This window comes from Diceros bicornis (assembly GCF_020826845.1).
Source record: "Diceros bicornis minor isolate mBicDic1 chromosome 21 unlocalized genomic scaffold, mDicBic1.mat.cur SUPER_21_unloc_1, whole genome shotgun sequence".
NCBI classification, from domain to species: Eukaryota; Metazoa; Chordata; class Mammalia; order Perissodactyla; family Rhinocerotidae; genus Diceros; species Diceros bicornis.
Window position 1 is genome coordinate 4,330,178 of NW_026690885.1, and position 23,928 is coordinate 4,354,105.

The window sequence follows — 23,928 nt, forward strand, 5'->3', positions numbered from 1 at the left end:
TGCAAGATGATTCAGAACGGCCGAACTATCGTCACACTCTTCTGTAGGGGCTTTTTTCAATAACGCTGCTGCCTACAGTGTTTAAAAGAAATAAAAATAAACTCTAGCCACATTCCCGTTGGTCTCAAAGACCCAGCCTTCAGACATAATTTTAGGTTAAGCTTTACTTTGGATTTAATTTGCTTCCTGACATTTAACTGAAATTAAAATGTCTTCAAGATAAAATAACATCTGATTATTTTGCAGCATAATTTAATTCTTTACAACAAGTTACACTTGTAATAATACATTTTTTTGTGGCCTGAATCTTATGTCATGCTGAAGTGTTCTACTTGTGAAGTACGTATGTGAAATGCGACCACTCTTGTGAACCTGGGCTGGTTTATCCAAGATCGACTCTCTCATTGCATGAATGCTGTTGGTTTGGATTGAGAAAGAGATCTGGAAAAATGTGACCTTGCAGTATCCCCATCCTTCCAGAAATGACCCCTGAACTTCCCCCAAATGAGAAGACTGTAGAAAAACTTGGTGGCTGAGAAGGAGACACTAAGCAAAAAGAGAATTGCCCTTATTTTAAAGCATAATTGTCAATCAAGGATAAACACACTCTGCACTTTGCTGCTAAGTCTGCTGGGGAGCTCAGGAAACTTACTAGCCACACTGCCTATCTGTTTTCAAAGGGCACCAAACTGTCTTACCCATATCGCCTCATGTGTCCTGGGCAGGGAGGTGGGCACAGATTTTATCACAGCCAACTTGAGAGGCAGAGAAAAAGTAAAAATTAACAGGACAGGTAAATACCCATGTCTCTTAATTTCTAGGTCAACACTCTTCCCCCAAGAAATAAAACTGTACTGGTAACAAGAGTTAAACAACCAATGATGACATTGTCCCACTGCCAGAGTGTGTTTCTCTCTCATTTCCTACTTGGAAGTGGTGATTTGCCCAGACAGCTGGGAGAGGAAATCTCGGTGGTGGTGCTGACCTTTCCCTGGTCTCTGGCAACAGTAGTAAATACAAGGAAATGTCCAACTCAACCTGTAGAATGGACACGAGACTCTACAAGTTAATATGAAGAGCAAAACTGGACAAAGCCTCATAGGTCATCTTTAGTTTGAGAGCGAAGGGGTAACAACATAATTCTCTAGTGAACAAGGGGGAAGATTAATCATCTCCCCTCATGAAGATGCCCTGACAGGAAGAATCACAGAGGCAGAATATGGAAGATCTTGCCTTGTAAGTTTGGCTTTGAACATACAAGGCCACTGCCATCGGCCTTGATATCCCTGCAAGGCTCCTGCCCTCTGCCCTCCCCTGGACCAGCTGGCCACCTGGATCCACGGCCTATCCTAGGGGCCGGAGCAGCTGATTTCAGGGGATTTAAGGAATTCTAGTCTCCTCGGCCGAAGGACTTGGTGTCAAGTTAGCCTTGTAGCCAGCACCTGTCTGTGGTCCAGTTCTAGTAACCAGGAGCTCTTCCTCTATTTACATAAAGTAGTCCCTGACTTTTACTCGAGTTGTGATAATTCTCTGTTGGGATGACCTGCATTGTATCCCTGTTTCTGCACACTGGGGTTCAGGTGTAGAGTCCTGCCCTTGAAGCTCAGGCCAGGGCTGGTTCCCATCACTGGCTGCCATAATGCCTCAATTCCAGCTGCCTACATGGACCACTGTACTGCATCTGCTTCCAGAATCTGTCCAGGAAGACAGGTGTGAAGAAGAGTGTCACCTCCTTGATCTGCCATCTCTCAGTTGTCAGTACGCAAGCTGGACCACTGTGGCCTGTCTCATTTCCAGATCTCCACCTCTCCTGCTCTAGTCTGTCTGTTTCCACAGAGAGAAAAGCTCCTATTTTGTGTGCCCAATCATCCTGGATCTATGAAAAGCATTTTAGAATATGAACAAAAAGAACTGACCCAAATTCTGAAGTGAAAGTTATAATTTTCTTTTCCTAAAATAATTCAAACATTCTGAGAGAGCCTCAAATATGCATTTCTTCGTCGTATTACCTTATGCAATAGCTGTAACTAATAATTTCTTGGCATGACTTCATAATAGCCACTGTTTTAACACCTATTTTAAGAATAAAATTGTTAAAGGACTTTCTACACTTTTTACTGTAGAATTTGCAGATAATGGAAACTGTTTTGGATTGTCAATGACTCAGATTACTTGTAACTGGGCCCTCAATGATGACACACAATTTATCTCACTGTTTTCTGCACCCCTTTCATATTAAGACCCTCTTTTGCTTTAGCTGGGTTCCAACTGGGTTTCAAAAGAACACAGAATAAAATGCTATAATAATCCTGCAAATGTCTTTCTAATAAGTCCTTGTATGCTTGATAAGAATACCACCACTGCTACTAGTTCTACACTCTGCCCTCTTTTTTTTTTTTTTTTACCATGGTGAGGTAAATAAAGTAGTGGGCATACTGCAGGTTTTCATTTATTTCATATATTTTATCCCATTTTATCCCATTGAGTATCTACTCAATACTCTTATCTCTAGGATTTCTCTTACTTTTTTGATAGAGATGTTTATAAAAGGACTCATCTTTTAAGATAATCCTAGAGATAATTTCTCAAAGATGAGTCTTTTATTTTATAAGGATTTTGATGGATGGTCAAATTACATGAGAATGGTTGGCTTCACTTTACTGGACCACAGAGCCAACAAAGAGAGCAGCAGATCTGCCCAATGGGTCATTCATAAGGGAACCCACAATATAAATCCCTAATAAGCAGGTAATAATGATAAGCAGGGACAGAAACAAAAGTCAATCTCAGACAAGGAATGGTTAGAGGTTTCTAGTCAAAAACAACTTCTGCAGAGTCAGGAAAAACATCTGTAATACATTCTCAGGATGTACTGTTTGCAGATGCTTTAGCCAGGCATATTTCTAAGGAAGCCCCCAATTTGAAGGAGCTTGCAGTCTGAAACTGACAACACTAACCCATACCTACAAAGAAACAAAAGCCCAGAGAAGAGGGAACAAGCTGCTTTACACAGCTCATGCTGGGACTGAATGGGCTCTGCAAATTGGAGCTCTCTATCTGAAAAATGCCACCAGACAACAGTTTTACCATGGGCCTCCTGATGGTGCTTATGAATAGACTATGCCTGGGTTTCAACTTATCTGTTAGCTAATAAAGGCTCTCTTTGATTTCATACATTTGGAGCCCAGGAGGGAGACTGGGGACTGTCTCAGTGTTCTCAGCAGTCTGAAGCCTAAGTCAATAGAACAAACTAGTTCCTCACTTTTCTGCCTTCCCAGGAGCCAGGAGAAAAGGCTTAGAAATTCAATGCCAAGGCACACACTATTTGTAGAATGACTGATGGTCATATTTCACATCTTAGAAAGACAAATCGTCCTATGATTTACACTTAGCAGGACACTTAGAATTACTGGCTCAATTCTACCAGAATTTTTCTCAAAGGTCCGTTACGGTTCCTGCTAGGTCTAGAACCCCAAGAGTCATCTAGGCTGCCTCTTAATTTATATCCAGAAACTTAACTGTGATATTCAAATGCATAAATAGACAGATGAAGATAATAACGGAAAAGACTTTGTGTCCAAAATATCATTAAGAAAAATGAAAGGCAAAAATCAAACTGCTCAAAATATTGCAACAAATTGTACGAATTTATATAAAAACAATTCTTACGAGTCAACAAGAAAAATCATTACTAACCTAATAGAAAAATGAGCAAAGGACATGAACTGGCAAATTATAAAAGAAGAAACACAAATGGCTCACAAACAGGTAGGGGAAAAGTTTGACCTCAATGGTAATATAAAGGTCAAATGAACAAAAAAATTGGATGTCATTTGCACTTCTCAATTTGGTGCTCAAAAAAAAAAAGTTGATAGCACCCAGTTTCATAAAGAGCTCAGATTATATATATATATATTTTCCTCCATTCCTTGTGACTTTGATGACCCCTCCAGAGTGAGATCTGGCAGTGCAGAGCAAAAGGCTGAAAGACACACATTCCCTTTGACCTAACAACTCTACATCTAGGAATTCATTCTAAGGAAATAGCATGGATATTTGTACAAACTGAATTGCTCAGATGTTCTTTGAAATTTTTTTACTACAGGAAAAATTAAAAACAACTTAAATGTTGAACAAGAGGCTGGTTAAAGGGACAGTGGAATATCCACGCAGGGGTTTTTGCACAGCTGTTGGAAATGATGTAGAAGAACATGTGATGGGTATGAAAGGAAGTTCACTTGTGACAAGTGGGAAAAAAAGAAGCTATGGACACAAACAGTACAACCCATGTTTGCCAATATATTAAATATTAAAAACCATACACCACAACGTCAACGGGCAATTTTATTTTCTCCTTTTTGTTTACCTTAATATTCCAAGTTTGGTTTTCTTTTTTTCCTGCTAGTTTTTTAAGAAAAACACATGCTAGCTCCAAAGGAATCTGATTTCTGCGATGCATGGTACAAATACAAACAGAAAGCGAATGTGAAAGCATTTAATAAAATTACATTTCCTTCTATATGTAAATCAGTGCTATTAATGCAGATACAGAAAAGCAAGAGAATTAAAAACCACGGATGTAGACAGTAGATGACAATTTCCCCTAATACACAGATTTAACTGACTTTTTCCTCAAGAACCTTCCCCTTCCACACCAGAAGTAATTTTTCAATGTTTAAAGAGAAATGCAAGCATCATCACCTAAGGTATGTCTAAGTTATAGGAAGGGGATTTTATCTGTGCAGCAATTAAAAGAAAGCGGAAAGTATTCATATGAGCCAGCAAATGAGTATTCAAGAGAGAAGATCAAGAGAACAGTCGATCCTTAGGGAGAGATGAAGGGATTTCTGTGACTAGTCATGTGTCTTTCTGGTATGTGTGGTGGGGGCACTCTATGAGTGCCACCAGTAAGCCACTCTGCTTTCCCTGGAGAAGTTCTCCTGGGTGGAAACAGACATCACTTAGGAGAGAAGGAGTATTAAGTCACTTTGTGTTTTAATGAAGCACCCAACTCATTTTTTTTCCCACATCAAGTAATTATAAATTTTTCTGATTTAAAAGCCTGCAGCTCAATTATGTAATTGCCTAATAGGGTATGCGGGTGCTGTGGATCTTATCTGGTCTCAAGGGGACATAATCCGAGTTGCAGCGGCTTTAATGATGTATTTACTCAAGAGACAGGATTGACTCTAGCTGACAGCAAGGGGACCCACAGGTAAACATCATTTACATGTGACTGTTTACTTAGCCATTTACCCAAGAGATCAAAGTAAATATTTCTGAGCTTCATTAGACTCTTAGCCAAGTAATTTTTAGTAGAACTTTCTTAAATTTTGAAAATCTCTTATTTTTAAGATTTTTATCTACAGAGAAATATGTAACTCATGCTATTTACTAAAGGTGTATATTGTTTCAATACAGGGAAACAACCAAAGATACTTGATTTTGCTAATAGTAAAAGCATGACATGTAAATCAAAACAGTCCTAGAACTCACAAAAGCATTTTGTTCTAAAGTTTGCAAGGCTTGCCCTGCCCACGTCATTTTGGTAACATTGTTCTTTACGGCTGTGCATTTCTTCAGTCACAACCTAACAGTTTCAGAAACTGCCTGCTTACTTCGATTTTTAAGGACAGATTTTGTGATTAATTTATTGGTAATTTTTATGATTGTCACTAAGATGAGATCAGGATGATTTAAAAGGGAACAAAAAACCTACGAGGGGAGGCAGAATAGCACTTGATTCATAAGTTATTAATTGGGCAGCCCCTTCTCATTAATAATGGAGTTATTGGGCCGGCCCCGTGGCTTGGCGGTTGGGTGCGCGCGCTCCGCTGCTGGCGGCCCGGGTTCAGATCCCGGGCGCGCACCGACGCACTGCTTCTCCGGCCACGCTGAGGCTGCATCCCACATACAGCAACTAGAAGGATGTGCAACTATAACACAACTATCTACTGGGGCTTTGGGGGAAAAAATAAATAAATAAAATTAAAAAAAAAAAAACAAAAACCAAGCAACACTGAGAGATCCTTTAAAAAAAGAATAATGGAGTTATTATTTGAAAAATTATGAGTGGATTGGTTGTCTGGAACTGGGAATACGTTTTCTAATATAAACAACACCTTTTTAAAAAAAGATGACTAGATAGGAAAGGGCAGTAGACCACTGCTTATTTCAGCCTTGACACGGCTGAGATGTGATCTACTTGAGTGAACAAGAATGGAATACAATGTTGTTACAAAATGGTACTAGATAAAATGGACAACAAAACCGGAAAACAAATCCTTCTTAAGATCTACATTTATTGGGCCAGCCCAGTGGCATAGTGGTTAAGTTTCCCTGCTCCGCTTCAGCGGCCCAGGGTTCACAAGTTGGGATCCCAGGCGTGGACAGATGCATGGCAGGTGCATCAAGCCATACTGTGGCAGGCATCCCACATATAAAGTAGAGGAAGATGGGCATGGATGTTAGCCCAGGGCCAATCTTCCTCAGTAAAAAGAGGAGGATTGGCAACAGATGTTAGCTCAGGGCTAACCTTCCTGACCTAAAAAAAAAAAACATCTCCATTTATCAATAGGTGTGGAACAGATCTAAAAAACACAGGTTCTGTTTTTCCTCAAGAACATGGTTCTTTCTCAAAGAACATTCACACAAGTGGTATCATACCTCAAACAAAACAAAACTATAGGTTATTTATTGAGTCACAGGAAGTGCAGTGAAATGAAAATATGTGTGGGAAGGATAGCACAAGATTACCTCTGAAAAGGGGCATGGGCTTGAGGAGAAGCGCACAGGGGCTGTATCTCCGTAATAATTTATTTCAGGAGAAAGAAATTGGGGAGGAAGGAGGTTAGAGGAGGGAGAGGAGGAGAAGGAGAAAAGGAGGGGAGAAGAAGAGGAGAGAAAGAGCAGAAGAAGGGAGGGAAGGTGCGTGAAAGGGGGAGAGAGAGAAGCCAAGAGGGAGGGGGAAAAGGAGGACGGGTAGGAAGATGAGGAGAAGGAAGATGAGGAGCAGGTCTGAAATAAATAGGGTGCAATGGTAACGACACATGTGAGTCTGGGCTGGTAGGCATGGGATTCCTGGGTTCATTTTATCACTCTATGTTTGTATGTTTGAAATGCTTAAAAAAAGTACTTCTACTCTCTTTTAATCAAAGGGGCAAAGAAAGGGGGGCTTGAGAAGGACTGAAGGTGCTCTGAGAGGCTTGAGGGGTGATGGCCGAGGCTCTGGACCGCACAGCCACACAGGTGTGTGACTTCAGTGCAGAGATGGCAAGCCGCGCCTCCGGGAGGGGCACATGCAGAATCCTCGAACTTTGCGCACGATAAAAATAAAAATGATCAAAGCCAGAAAACCCTATATTACATATAAGGATGAGAAAACACACATGAAACTAGACACGTTCACAAGACATTAAATTTAGGAAAGGAAAGGCCATCTCTCTGAATATATGGCTTTTCCAGGGAATGACAAAGACTACGATGGGAACGCTCTAAATCTGGGCTCCTGGGTTGGAGCCCATCCTGCTTTCCTTGGGAATCTGCTCCATCGGTTCCCTTGTCTCTTCAGCAGTTCACACTCCCCTCTGTGCCAGCTCCTGAGTCAGGCCCCTTGCTGTCTTGTCTGACCCACAGCAGGGCTCGCTCCTCTCCGTCTCAGTCCTAATCCAAGCAGACAGAACTCCCCAAGGCACAGCAGAAATCTTATTATAGCCCCACTCGAAAAGCTCTACTGGCTTTTCAAAATCTACTCAATTAAACACAAACTCCTTAGCCTAGGCTGGACCCTGCACAACAAGGCTCCACTCCCTTGGACCTTCTCGCCCACCAGCCCACACATCAGCCACAGAAGACGGCTCTGTTTCCCGGGTCTCGATGGAGTGGAGAAAGAAAACCAGGATGCTACAAGATGCTTCTAAGTTCCTTGGAAAATGCTGTGGTAGATATGCTTAATTAGGTTAGCTCCAAAACCTGAATCAACTTTATGTAAGGAGTTGAGATTCCTACATAAAACACTATGCAAAAGGCCTGAGAGCAGAAAGTTAAAACCAACCATAAAACCTCACTATTATTTAATCTTTTTTCAAATATGTTAACCATTGTTAAGAACATGACTATTTCCTTAAATGAATAATTTGTACATCTTGAAACTTATTAAAAAAAATAAAAATTACTAACCCCTGTCCTCTGGTCCACGTTTTTGACTAGGAAAACTTCAGACTTCTTAGCTACCTCTTCTGTGATAGAATTATCACGTTCTTTCAAGGTGGCCATGTGCTGACCCAACTGTGCCCTCAACAAGCCTGAGGCTGACGCTTGTTCAGATCTATAACACAGAAATAGGAGACACATTAGAAATTTGTAGTATTGGGTTACTTATGAGATTCCCATATTTTCAAAGGCCCCTTAATCAAGTTGGTAAAAGACAGTTCATCCAGAAAAGTCTAGAACCTAATATATTCTGGACTAAGGGAATTTCCAGAGTCTTGGTATTTCTTTTTTAATTTTATTTTGGTTATGATTTCATTGCTAGATGAGCATTCTCAACTTTGGCTGCATACTGGAACTACCTGGGGAGGTTTGCAAAATCCAGGTGCCTAATGCCACCCCTACAGAGTCTAGTAAAATTGGCCTGAGGTGTGGTCCAGCCATTGGGATTCTTTAAGGCTCACAGAGCGATTCTAATGCGCGGCCATGGTTTCAAATCACTGCACAGATAGTCAGCCTCCTCTTAAGTGTAGTTAAGAGAAACAAATCACATTTCCATCTCAACAACAGTTGATTCCTGTTATATACTTACTATGAAATTTATTAAAAATTAAGATATTATTAGGAAAGAGTTAAAAGGAAGCCTATATTGCTGCCTAGACTACGGTATTTAGATACTAAAAGGAACCAGGTTCCCTTAGGGAAATGCCCTGTTCTAGTTCTGGGGCAGGAAATGTACAAGATGAGCCTGGAAAACCTTGTCATACTAGAAAGCATGGAAGCTATCAAAGACTACTGAGTCATGTCAAAAGGCCTCAGAGGCCATCTTGAAAGGGTTCCTGCTGGCCAAAGATGGGACAATTTGAGCACCAAAAAGAACAATGAGTGCAATGGACTTAAACACAGCAAATATATAAAAATCTACAAGTTCATTTAAAAAATAAATAATAAAAAGTTTTAAAAATAATAAAAAGTCTTTGGATTCAGCCTCAAAAAGGAAGGAAATCCCGTCACATTCTACAACATGGATGAATCTTAAGGACACTATGCTAAGTAAAATAAGCTAGTCACAAAAAGACAAATACTTTATGATTCCACTTACATAAGACACCTAGAGCAGTCACATTCACAGAAACAGAAAGCAGAATGGTGATGCTAGGTGCTGGGAGAGGGAGAAATGGAGAGCTATTTAATGGATACAGAGTTTCAGTTTTGTAAGATGAAAAAGTTCTAGAGATCTGTTGCAGAACAATGTGAATGTACTTAACAGTACTGAGCTGTACACTCAAAAATGGTTAAGATGGTAAATTTTATGTTATGTGTGTTTCACCAAAATTAAAAATATAAACAAATAAACAAACCTTTGGAGGCTGCTAGGGCAACAACTTGATATTCTGAAAATTGGTAAGTAAAGGGATAGAATCAAGCATTTATCCTGCCTTTGTGGTCAAAAAATGCATTTTACAATTAACAAGTAGTTGATGGGAAAAGTTCTTCCAACTAATAAATGCAGAAGAAATTAACAAATTAGAAAAGTCACCATTTTGTAAGTCCAAATTAATGAATGCATCTAGGAAATGATCATAATTTTGTGGAAACTGCATAACAGTAAACTTTATACTGAAGCATCAGTCTATCAATGTTCAAAGCCACAGACCAGTCTTCCTAACAACATGACAACCAGATATCACATGCGGCCTGAGGGGGTGTAATAAGAAGTACAAGCACTGGGGCAGCCCGGTGGCGCAGCAGTTAAATGCGCGCACTCCGCTTTGGTGGCCTGGGGTTCGCAGGTTCGGATCCCGAGCATGCACCAACGCACCGCTTGTCAAGCCATGCTGTGGCGGCATCCCATATAAAGTAGAGGAAGATGGGCATGGATGTTAGCTCAAGGCCAATCTTCCTCAGCAAAAAAAAAAAAAAAGAGGAGGATTGGCATCAGATGTTAGCTCAGGGCTGATCTTCCTCACAAAAAAAAAAAAAGAAGTACAAGCACCACCTATGACGTTGTCTTGCCAAAATAACTGGGCTGGAGTATAATCATGTATCTGGATTGAACCAGCAGTTTACAGGTGATAGCATTTCGATCCTGATACAAACAAAGCAAATGTAAAATGACTTTTTTGAGATAATCAAGACAAACTCACAAGAAATAGGTATCAGATAAAGAAAAGAATCTTGTTAAATGGTAATGTATTATATCCTTATATGTTAGAGATATAAGTATTTGTATTTATAAGTAAAATATGTTGTCTCTTTTAAACTACTCAAAGAAAAAAGTGTGGATGAGGGAAAGATAAAACAAGACTAGCAAAATGTTGACAACTGGTGGATCTGGGTGAGGGGTACATGGGACTTCATTATGTTATTATAGTGGCTTTTGTGAATGTTTTAAAAATTTCAAAGTAAAAAGTTAAAAAACAGTGTAATAATGTCTGCAACTTACTTGGAAATGCATAAAAATAAGAGATTGTGACTGATGGATGGATGGAAATATGAAGAGACAGACATATGGGAGTGCAATCAAATGTCAATGGTAGATTCTGGGTGGTGGGTATATGGATGCTCATTACACAGTTCCTTTTACTTTTCTGTATGTTTGGAATTTTCATAAGAAAATATTTGGAAAAAAAGTAAGTCTAGGTACAACTCAGAACCTTCTTTAATAAATCTTAATTGTTATAATCTTTGCCTGACCTAACTCTAGTTTTTCCCAAGAGTTGAATAAAGTGGGATGGGTCATCGGAATCCTTGAACTTATTTAAAAACTTCCCAGAATGATTCTAAGGTTTCTGGCTGGTTTGGTAGAAAGCCCCTTCAGCAACTTGCCTTTCTTGGTTCTGTCTAGACCTCACCAATGTCATAATGCCACCCAATTCCTTTGTTCTGTTTCTATGTAAATGAAGCAACCTTTTTCTACATTTGGTTTCACAAGAGATTTCCCTACCGGGAAAATGCAATCACAGGCTACCAGCAAATTCTAGTCCATTCAGCCGTTACATTTCTCATAATGAGTAAATCAATTGTGCTTCTGGTCTGAAAAGATGCTTACTTAGGTTGAGTTAAACTTGGAAACAAGTTGAAGTAGGGTGAATTAAGTTAGTTAAAGTAGTTGGGATGGACTGAATTATCAGAGACCGTCTCGCTGGTGACTGATACACGTGACTTCTGCAGAGGCAAAGCCAAGGCAAGAGGCTACTAATGTCCCCACCAACTGTAACCATCCTTTGGGCTCTGGTATGAAAGAACTAGCTAAGGTTTCCTATAATTATTATACATACCTCACAAAAGGACAAAACCCATTAATTGACTTGCATGGGGTCAAATAGCAAATGAGCTATGGAAGGAGGTACAGCATCTAGAGTCTGTGACTTCTGAACAGTTAAGCCAACACTTACAGCACAAAACCAGGCTTTCGTGCAGATTGATTTCAGGACAAATTGGGTGAGGAGTACAACAGCCATGGCTCTCCTTGCATGGAGTCTTGCCCATGTTTCTACATAAACACACCAAATCAGAAAATTTGCAAAGTGGTACAAAGGATTTTTTTGTGTGTGTGTGAGGAAGACCAGCCCTGAGCTAACATCCAATGCCAATCCTCCTCTTTTTTGCTGAGGAAGACTGGCCCTGGGCTAACACCCGTGCCCATCTTCCTCTACTTTATATGGGACGCCGCCACAGCATGGCCTGACAAGCGGTGCGCTGGTGTGCGCCCGGGATCCTGGCCAGCGAACCCCGGGCTGCCACAGAGGAGCGCGAGCACTTAACCGCTTGTGCCACTGGGCCGGCCCAAGGTACAAAGGATTTAAAGGAGTTTTTTTTTTCTCTTTCGTCTACTTTACATTGAAAAATTTATAACATCAATGCCACAGAGAAAAAACAAAGTTCAATGTCAGCTAAATTATATACTCCTTTAATTAAAAAGATAATAAAAGAATAGACTTTAAACAGTCTATAATTAACTTCATACACTTGGAATGGCTTCCAATCAGAAAACTGCAATTTAAGTAAATGTACCAACATTTCCTAATTACAACTGATTTACAACAGATTGGTAACTTGACCAAAGTTTTAAATGCAGACAAAATAGTAAGTACCCTGAATTTTATTCTGAACATAATAGGCAGAATAAAATAAAGAGGTTTTTACATACTGTAATCCAAATAATATAAAGCTGACTCAATTTTTCAGCATGAGTTTGAGAGCACAATTGGGCAACTGTATCTGAAAGTAGCCACTAACAAGAGACAATTAATTAGTTGCACCTGGAAAAAAAATAAAATAATGAGTACTCTCAATATGGATTTCATATACGATAAAATTACTTAAGTAATCATTTTTATGTTAAAATATGTTTTCCAGAAGGCAATAATGAACAAATTTTTTATCAATTACCCCAAATGAAATGAATTATATTTTAATAATTCACGATTGTCTAAAATAACAACTTGGTCTTCCACCTAATAACAGTAAACTTTTCATATGAAGGTCTTTGAACACTTAATCCCTGATATAACAAAAATCAATAATGATGATAGGAACGGTTTTGTTCTTTTTCCTTTTAAGATGCTTCACTTTGTGAGCAGGAATTCAGAAGTCTTCTCACTATCTTTTAGAGTACGCTGTGGGGCAGGTATCCCATTTTGCAGATGAGATTATAGTAAAGAGATAGACCTCGACAGCCATGGTTGGGTCGGGGCACAAGCAGGGCTGCCGCCACACCAAACACAGTTCTCTTCAACAGGCTTTAAGGAGTTCATAACCCATTAGAGCCTTCCTACTCTGCCTGGCTTAGAATTCTAATGACATCAGTGTCATTAACAATTAAGGAACAAAAGTAGATCATTCTCTCCAAATCTGTGTTTCTGAAATAGTTTATCAAGTTGACCAGTTGACTGCTTTGGTCCAGGGGAGATCTCAAAGCAGATGGGAATATATCACTTAGGGGAGTGCCCAAAATAATTCCTGGGTGCTGAGGGGCACAGAGGGTGGCTAGAGCAAGAAGAGCAGCAAGGAGCCCGATGCCATGATTAAAACTTGTTAGAGGGGCTGGCCTGGTGACCTAGTGGTTGAGTTTGGCGTGCTCCACTTTGGCAGCCCTGCTTCACGGGTTCGGATCCCAGGTGTGAATCCACACCACTCACTCATCAGCCATGCTGTGGCAGTGACCCACATACAAAATAGAGGAGGATTAGCACAGATGTTAGCTCAGGGCTAAACTTCCTCAAGCAAAAAAAGAGGAAGACTGGCAACAGATGTTAGCTCAGGGCTAATCTTCTTCAGCAAAAATAAATAAATAAATAAAACTCGTTAGAAAGAATCTGTATTTAAAGACCTCACTGCTTATCTCTCAAAGGTCATATAAACACTTGGCACTTTTTCCAAGGCTAGACAGTGAACCAGTGACAATCAGTGTGCATTAAACAGCACCCCCAGTCACAACACACAATGCGGCATAAAAGGGCAATCCTAATCGTAACAGAACATAACACTGACATTAGTAACCATTCCTGACTTCTTTATCTGGCTTAAAAAAATGATTGTGGTAAAGAAGCAGTCTTGCAGCCTCCAGATATTAATTTTAAAATTTGTGTTGGTCATAAAGAAGGATCATTTCTTAGGGAAAGCTGATTTATACATAACTGTAGACCAACAGTCATGCAAAATGCAATCTTTCATAATGGAAATCAATGCTCTCTTATGCATGTTGAGAAACTATACAAAGGTCTAGTCTAGTAGATGTAGATATTTTATCTCATCACCCACAATCACAGTTTGGCAGCGTAGGTTAAGAGAGTCACACAATGAATCATTTAGTCTAACAAGTCAGTTTGCACAGAGACTTATAAATGCATATATGCTTTCTACGCCACATACCACAACTGTGGTTTATGCAAAATAGTATATCAACAGATACAAAAAGCAGTGAGAAAGAAACAGGGGCCTGGTTACAGAGCCTCACAACACATAATCACCAAATGACCTACAGAGTGCAGAAAGACTCCGCCCCAGACAGCTTCTTCCACCGCCTTGTAAAGGAGTATTTGAGACTGCTGTTTTTTATTTTGCATGATAAAACAACAGGAAAGAGGGGGAGCCGGCCCCCTGGGTTAGTGGTTAAGTGCGCGCGCTCCGCTACTGGCAGCCCAGGTTCGGATCCTGGCGCCCACTGACGTACCGCTTGAACGGCCATGCTGAGGCCTTGTCCCACATACAGCAACTAGAAGGATGTGCAACTATGACATACAACTATCTAATGGGGCTTTGGGGAAAAAAAGGAGGAGGATTGGCAATACATGTTAGCTCAGAGCTGGTCTTCCTCAGCAAAAAGAGGAGGATTGGCATGAATGTTAGCTCAGGGCTGATCTTCCTCACAAAAAAAAAAAAAAAAAAAAAAAAAAAAAACAGGAAAGAGGATTTTCTTGCATTGCCCTTTACTGCTTCAGGTTGAAAAGTTACTGACCCGGAAGGTCATTTCCAGCATTTTCCACAGTTTGGAGATCACTAGTACAGATGCAGAAGGTAATGTATACACATTCAGGACTTGTGAACCTCATCTTGTGCTCTGTTAAATGGAACATATGATTGGCCAAGTCTTCTTGTGACAAGGCCCTTTTAGAAACCATCATCTTGACTTCTCACGCCTTCATGGGATTTATGCTGAATTCTACTCTGAAGAAAATCATTAACATAAAACAGCCTATGTGGCACACTGAAGGTAGAGAAAACGATGTTAGATATAAGATAACCAGACCCAAAGCCCCTCTCACTCAGCGAAACAAGGTCCTTTCAGGTGGGCTTTCACAGACACTCATCTGCTGACCATGCTCGAGAAATAATTTGTTCTCTGCTAGTAAATAGTGGGGATATATTTTAATAAAAGGAAATATAGTCAGTCCCCAAAATAAAAATCAGAGTTAGGTCACTGGCAACAATTATGCAACATGAATTAGGCACCGACCAGGTGCCAACGCTGGACAAACCATTACACAAATTACACATATGTAATTCTATGACCTCAATAAGTCACTCAGATGCCACAAAGCTTCTGAGGCCATGAAAAGAAACCCACACTACCTAAAAGGTGGGTAGAGGGTAGAGAACAGATTTCTGATTGACTCAGGAAGGATGTACAAGAATCATGGTTCACATGTGCCAACTACCCTGCAAATAATTAACCCCCTCTCTCTCTCATCCTAGCTTTATGGCCTTTAAGGGATATCCTTGAAGTGGTGGCTCTCAAACCTGAGTGAGGGTAGTTCCCTCAAGGGCTCAATAAAACCCAGATGGCTGGGTCTTACCCCCAGATTCCTGATTCAGTGAGGCCTGGGTGGGGAAAACGTGTTCCCAGGTCTTGTTGATGCTGCTGGTCCAGAGACCATACTTGCAGATTGGGGGCCTGTATCTTCTAGATTGGGGGCCTGTATCACCAGCATGACCTTGGAAATTGAGGAATCCATCTGGGGTTTGGACTTGCCAATGACATCCCTCTAGGGGGGTGGCTAGACTAGATTATATCCTGCGTTGTTCACGAAGGTATGCTAATATACCAGATGAAGGCTACCTGTGCTCCCTCCCCCCAAGTAAGCCCTTAAAACGTTGTTATGAGTAGGGATTGAGTGGATATATCCAATTAACAATTAGAAACAAATACATTTACAAAGAAGTTAATGGTCAAGTCCATGAAACAGTTAAACTGACAACTACAAGTGTCTATCCCAGTGGTGACCGTGTGGACTAGTGTTTTGTTTTCATTTGGAAGCATCTGGGAACAAGAATGGCCATCCTTCCACAGCAGCAATTTCATCCCAATAATACCTGACTTGCTTTTCATGGCTGCCACCTCCAGGTAAGAGTCTCGGAGGCTGGTGAAGGACAGCTGTTCCACAGGCTTCAAGGTCTTCTTTCAGAATGTCACTGTGATTATAGAGCCTATAAAATAAAACAGGTGCTGCATGAGATGTTTATTTAAGCACAGATGGCCCAGCTTCTAGAATCTACGGAGGTTCTTCGTGGTTTATTGACATATCTGTAATATAATCTAGACACAAAAATGCAGCAACCAGACTATCTCTCGACAAAGATGTAAAATGGGGCATTTTGAAAACCTTGTTTGTGTGTATGTGGCAGTTTTAAATCCATCAGTGGAAGTAACTTTTAACCCTTTGAAGACTTTAATGACCTTCAAATCGACAGCTATGCAATCTCATTCCACATTCCACCTGACTGATAGGAATGCTAGATAATCTTAACAGCAGAAAAGGCTAATTTTCTATTGTCAATCATAACAAAGTTAGATCTCCACAACTCATGTGAAATTTACTTAAATCGTCACTGCTAAGAAATTGAAAACTGCTGGCTGGATACTGGTTATGTCCTCTATTTCTGAATGCAGAAAAATGACTATTATTTCTCCATTCAGATCCCACTGCAATACAATTTTCTTTATTTTTAGTAAGAAGAGGAAGGGAGGGAAAGAGGGATTTAGCCTTCATTATCTATTTCCAGTCTACTGGGGGACTGGTCTAGTCTAACAATTTGGCCACTGTTTTAGGTTAGGTCTGTCACGGTATCATAGTAGCTTCCAAAGAGACTGATTAGAAACTTCCTTTAAAAACATGTCTATTTGGGGGAAAGCATGATTCTAAAAAGCTATAGGAGAAGACATCAAAGACAAAACAGTATTTCTACTTTAAAGAAGCTGATGACATACGTAGTTGGGAATATTCAACATGTACTCCAAAAAGAAAATGAAGCAACTTGTAAAGCAATGTGTTAATTAGCAACATCTTACTAACTTGTAGTTAGTACAACAGTGGGTTAAGTTACTGGATCCACTTGATGGCCATGTGCCTAATATCAAAAGGATGAAAGAGATGTGCTCTGTTTGTCTATTAGAGGGTGAGTGACAAGTGTAGGCTCAGGCACCCTGACTCTGAAGCAGGCTTTTATCCTGGGCAGGAAATACAAATGTCGTGTCATGTCCGTCCCCCCCGCCCCATTCAAGCCCTATTCTGGACCCTAGGCCACCCTATGGGCGCTCCAGTTCCTTGCCGTGTCTCAAGCTCTTGTCTAAACTCTAAGCCTAAGATTCTTAGTCCTTCTGGGCCACATCCTGTGTTGGATCCTTCACCTCTGAGCTCTGCTGCCAAAAACCTTCCATTTTTTGATCGGGTTGTTTTGTTTTTTGTTGTTGAGTTGTATGAGTTCTTTATATATTTTGGAAATTAACCCCCTGTTGGATATATGATTTGCAAATATTTTCTCCTAGTTGGTGGGTTGTTTTTTCATTTTGTTCATGAATGGCCAACAGGCATATGACAAGATGTTCAACATCACTAATTATCAGGGAAATGCAAATCAAAACTACAATGCGATTTCACCTTACATCCACCAGAATGGCTATAATTAACAAGACAAGAAATAACAAATATTGGAGAGGATGTGGAGAAAAGGGAACCCTCATACATAACTGGTGCAAATGCAAACTGGTGCAGCCACTATGGAAAACAGTATGGAGATTTCTTATAAAATTAAAAATAGAAATACCATATGATCCATATATCCCACTACTGAGTGTTCATCCAAAAACATGAAAGCAACAATTCAAAGAGATTTATGCATCCCTATGTTCATCACAGCAATATTCACAACAGCCAAGACATGGAAGCAACCCAAGTGCCCATCAACGGATGAATGGATAAAGAAGACATGGTATATAGATACAGTGGAATACTACTCAGCCATAAAAAAAGACAAAATCATGCCATTTGTGACAAAATAGATGGACCTTGAGGGTATTATACCAGGCAAAATAAGCCAGACAGAGAAAGATAAACACCGTATGATTTCACTCATATGTGGAAGATAAACACGTGGATACGGAGAACAGATTACTGGTTACCAGAGGGGAAGGGAGTAGGCGGAGAGTGAAAGGAGTAAAGGGACACATATGTATGGTCACAGATAAAAACTAGACTATTGGTGGTGAACACAAAGCAATCTATACAGAAACTGATATATGATATTGTGTACCTGAAATTTATACAATGTTATATGCCAATATGACCTCAATAAAATAATTTAAAAAATAAATTAAAAAACAAACAAACAAAAATCCTTCCAGACTCCTGGCCTATATGACTTACAGTACCTATAATACTTCTTTTTCCTTTGGCAAAATCTGGTTCCTAATTCTTCCTGGAAGGCTTTATCTCGTCACCACTCAATTCACAAAATAACACCTGCCCTTAAGAAAAGGAAGACAGGCCCATCGGAGGTAAGCCAATTTCAGAGCAGCAAAGGAGAGCACATAATCACTGGGAAGGCAATCAGGAGTTGTGAGGCAGTAGAGAGACAGAGAGCTCCTTGGCATCACAAGGGCTTGACTATGGAGGAGGAACTTCAGCTGGGCAAGATTTAGACAGAAGGGGAGATGACCCTTTAAGCTAAGGGGCGGCACAGGCAAAGGTGAGAGGAAATGCCATGGTAGGAGGGGTGTCGGGACCAGCAAGGACACAAGTCTGGCCAGGTGGGGGTTGCTGTTTGTGGTGATAAGATAGTAATGGGAAATAAAATTCAATATGAAACTCGGGTGAGAAAATAGTAATAAATCTTGCGGATTTCTGAGCTATGGCTGGTTTCTTGAAAGCAGTGTTTTTGAGAGGGTTAGCCTGGCAGCCGTGCACAGATGCAGTTGGTGAGGGGACAGACACGAGACCCAGACCACAGCCAGGAGACTGAACTTGTGCTCTAGATGGCAGGGGAAGAGTGTGTAAGTGGGAGAGCAGTGGTGGGGGTGGCAGAGAGGGAGAACAGTCATTCACGGCTCAGCTGGGGGGAAGTCAAGCGCCTACAGCTGGTGGGGTGGGCTCGCGAAAAACTGGGGTGTGTGCCTCACTCAAAGGGCCAGTCACTCCCAGCTCCCGCAGTGGAATGTGTCTCAGTGACGTCGATCTTCCTAGTTTTCAAGAGAAGCTGGAAATTCACAATTGCTAGTTTTATTTTTACGTGACATCTCCCAAATTTAAAAATCTGGCAGCTAATTCAAAAGGAGGTTAAATACTATGCTGGACAAACAGAGCTGGTCTGCAGGCTTGGGGTCTCCAGCTTAGACTGCCTCTAGTCTCACCTCCCACCCCAGGTGGTAGACCCTGAGCAAGGACCAGGGCTTGATGTTTTTGCACCTCCTCTGAAATGCTGGTACAATGGCGGAAGTCAGCAGACGCTCACCAATGCTGGGGTACCACAGTGGGGTATAGGCAGGGTGTTCGGGTGGCAGCAGCCTCCCTCCAGGGAGGAGTATTTTATCTCTGCCATTCTTAGGAATGGTGATAAGAGAAAACAGTTTTAGTGGTTTTATTACTGTTTATAAATGCTCTACAGACAATGCACCCTTTGTTGCCTGTATCCCCCACCCCCCCACCATGGTATGCCAGTGCTAAATAATACCTGATTGTCCAGTCAGGACAGATGCCAGATAACCTTTGTTCTTTTCCAATTTGATCAATCCAAATATCAGGCTTACTTAGACTAGCTCTTCTCATACTTGTCTAGGAGCTTCTCTGACTACCTCATTCACAGGGATCTTTCTTATCCCTGAATTCCTTTAGCACAATACAGACCACATCCTACATTGTACTGTTCTCTAGTTATGTCATGTCTGTCTAGTCTTCTCAACAAGACCAAAAGCTTGTTGAGAACAACAATTGGACTTCTGAATTTTTATCTTACTTGAAGTTTCATGTTGCACTCAGCACAATACTGAAGACATACTTAACACCACGAGTTGAATGACAGGCCAAGATTTAAACCTAGATTAGAGAAATCCATGACATCTATTTTTACAGTATGTTTTTATACGGTTGCTGTTAGACCAGTCCAGGGCTTCCATGGCGTCCATGGCTTGGCAAGGAGCGATCAATAAGACGGCCACAAGTACTGTCTGCACAGAGCTTATGGTCTACTCTAGATTAATTCAGAACCTTCTCTGGCTAAAAGACAAGTTGGTCTGTGCTGAGGGTTTCTAGTAGTTATTTCTCCACGTGATACCTGACTTTAGCTTACAAAATATTCATCAGTCCTTTGCTGAAAAAACCTCTATTAAAGAATTCAAACACTATGGAGCTAAAGATTAAAGACTATGTGTTATAAAAAACACTATCCTAGAATTCAAGACCTCAATTTCTTTCATGTCTTCTATTTGCATTCCCATCAAAATAATTCCAGCTGGAGGGGCATCAGTCTGACCAGCCCATGCCCAGTCCTTCCTGGGGAATATGTAGACGGGCCTGGCACTAACACACTGGGCCTTACCATCAGTTTGTCTCTGTGAACTCCAGCAAGTGGACAAACGTGATGGATGACAAGTAATCTCTAGAAGCACAAAAGGCACTTTAAAGAGGTATATTTTATTTTACCCAACAGTGCAGGCAGATAATAAATAAATTTTTTTGGCCAAATTTAAAGTAATTGCTTTCTAGCTTCATTTTCATCTTTCAGTCATACAGAATTTAAGAGAGAATTTAAAAGAAAACAACTCCACTCCAGGCTAATGGGAACACTCAAAGGAAGGTACAATTTTTTTTGGAAGCAAGGAAGAGAGAAAAAGTGCCATGCTTTTCCTTTCAGTACTGCAAACTGAGAATTACTTTTTGGCAAAAATGACCCTGTATTAGGGCTGTAGCAAATAAACTTTTCCTTAACCCCACCAGGTAACTTCCACACATTCCCGTGGGTGTTCTATCAGAGTGGACATGTTTCAGTTGCAGCACTAAAGGCATGACTTTCAGGTTTTATTTTCTCTAGGGAACAACAGTCTCAAAATGGTGTGGTAATCACTGCCCATAACTAGTAATGAGTTTACTTCATAATTTACATAATATAATGTTACTTTTAAAAAGTTTTATACATTTACTGTATTTTTAATGAGACTGAAGAATAATAAAGCACCATAGTTGGTCACATCCAGAACAACGTTTTGGGGAAGGAAATTGTATTGCTAAATGAGCAACAACAAAAAGGCATCATCTGCAGAGGTGGTCTGTAGTTCTGAGTGTGGGGTTTAGGAACATCCCATATACAGAACAGTGGGCAAAGGGCAACACGACCGGCCTTTGCTTCCCATTCCAGTGCCTGCAGAACACTGGCCTGCACACTCAACTTCTTCCTTCTCATGGGTTTGACCCTACACTCCTTCCAAAACATAAGAAGGTTTTGATCTTTAAACTAAGAACACATGGCCTGGATAGAAAAGATTACTTTTAAAACCATCACTTTGGGGCTGGCCCGGTGGCATAGTAGTTAAGTTGGAGCGCTCTGCTTCGGCAGCCCAGGGTTCTCAGGTTCTGATCCCGGGTACGGACCTACACACCGCTCATCAAGCCATGCTGTGGTGGCATCCCACATACAACACAGACGAAGACTGGCACAGATGTTAGCTCAGGAACAATCTTCCTCACCAATAAATAAATAAATAAATAAATAAATAAAGTCTTAGTTGCATATTTTATCTCTATTAAAAAAATAAATAAATAAAACCATCACTTGATCATGTTCTGGTTCTGTTTTTCACATTTAATTCCCAAGGAAATTTGTTGATTACAATCAACAACATTTAAAATCCTCCTAAGACCCATGAGAATTGTTAAGTTTAAACAGAAGTAACAGAATGCATTCATGCACCCAACACTTAAAGACCACAACTGCTACAAAATATAACTAACGAGCCAAAGCGGGCTGTTGTCAGTCAAACCCTGATATGCTAATTCAATTTGTGTAGCTTACTGGTCATCCTGAAGCAATTTAGCACCTTCACCAATAAGAGAAAACCTCCAGTGACCTCCCACCCACAGGTACACAAATACATCAGAGAACCAGAGAGGTCTGTAGAAGCCCTACCTCCATAAAGATGCAAATTAAGATTTAAACAGTGTAACAATTGGCGAGAGCTAATCCTTTTACAGAGGTGTAAATGGCTATTGAGAACTGAATTCCGGCTGCTAGCTTTTGTTAAGTAGCATTACAGACAAGTTTCACCCAAGAGCAATGCCACCAATTCTGAAGACTATTGATAAAATAGTTTCATAAAGCCAGTGCAATTTGTTTACTCTGATATCAAGTTTCCTGACCATAAATCCAAACATGTAAATATAAACCACATCGAGAATTAGTGCCCTGGGAAAATAAACTGGGAGGAACTATCTCAAGCCTGACACCCGATGGCTGGAACAGCTGTACGTGCGGCCACAGTGAAGTCTGTATACGGGGTTTTGTTTGCCACACAAAACAGTTGTAGAAAGGACAAACACATACATAGTTAAAGAGTATTTTTCTTTTAACGGGCTGTCTTACAAAACCTATGTTTTGGTGGCTCCCTTGGTCCCCATTGTGCAGCCCCCTGGGTGGTCCCTTCCAGGGGGCCACTTGAAGGGAACACAATGCCAAAAATGAGGGAAGGAGGGGACAGCAACACAAAGGCCAACAGAGCGGGGCGGTCTGCAGCGGCAGGCTGCAGACTAGGGGTCAGCAAACAAGGCTCTCTGTTTAGCCCTGGAAACAAGGGCTCCTTCTCTATACCTGGAAACAGCGTGATTAAGCTGACAGCTTGAATTATGGGCTGCATTTTGTAGGGTATGGTCCGTCTGCGTTAAGGTCCTCTTTATTGTAGCAGAGGCCTCACAAGCAAAACCCTTGCCTTTTCCCCCTCTTTGGCTTCAAAACATCATTCTGTTCCATTTTAATTTTCAGAACTACTCCTTCTCCCATATCACCTTTCCTTTTTTTTTTTTTTAAGTTGCTTACTGAGGTGCTGGGAGGCCTGAGAGAATTTATAATAGGGTGTTTCCCTCTACCCTTAAACAGAGATAACCAGCCTGAACTCATAATGAGATTTTAGCAGCTCCGAGTCATTAGCGATGGCTGCATAAAGGATGGTTCCTTTATGAAATGGATGTGTTCTTTTTTTTTTTTTATTATTTATTTTTTACCCCAAAGCCCCAGTAGATAGTTGCATGTCATAGATGCACATCCCTCTAGTCGCTGTACGTGGGACACGGCCTCAGCATGGCCAGAGAAGCGGTGCGTCGGTGCGCAACCGGGATCCGAACCCAGGCCACCAGCAGCGGAGCGTGAGCACTTAACCGCCAAGCCACGGGGCCGGCCCTGAAATGGATGTGTTCTTAATTTGCTCTTTGATAGGTCTGTGGATCCCAAACAACACCTGAGTTGATAAAAATCCTCTTTGCTGGGAAGGTGAACACTGGAAACATTTACTCTTGCTCCCTGGATTTCCTTTAAATCAGCACAGATGTGTCGCCAGTGGGGTGTTGTCATTAGGGTGCTGGCTGCACCCTCCAATCTGAGGTGCACACAACGGATTTATGGAGCCAGTCACCTAAAGTGACCTAGCTTTAAATATCTGCTGCAAAAAAGAACATGGAGGGTAAATGTCTTATCGTACAACTTTATGCCTTTGATGGTGCTCAGGGCAAGCTACCCCAGGAAGCACCACTCTGGTATGCGGATTATTTCGAGCTGAAGACAATAAGGACTCAGAGAACTCAGGAAGAATATTTGAGTTTCCCCTCCCAAACTGCCTAAAGAATTTAAAACAAAAGATCTGTTTCAGGAAGGAGTTATTATCATGACTGCTATAAAGATAATGTAGGATAGAGGTTACAATAGAAAAGGCACCAACAAGCCCATCTTATCGGAAGCTCT

At 40.9% G+C, this 23,928-nt stretch overlaps 1 pseudogene; it reads right to left on the reverse strand.

The window, feature by feature from the left end:
- The window catches only part of LOC131401893 (centrosomal protein kizuna-like), a 67,586-nt pseudogene that overhangs the window by 20,034 nt on the left and 23,624 nt on the right, over nucleotides 1-23,928 (reverse strand).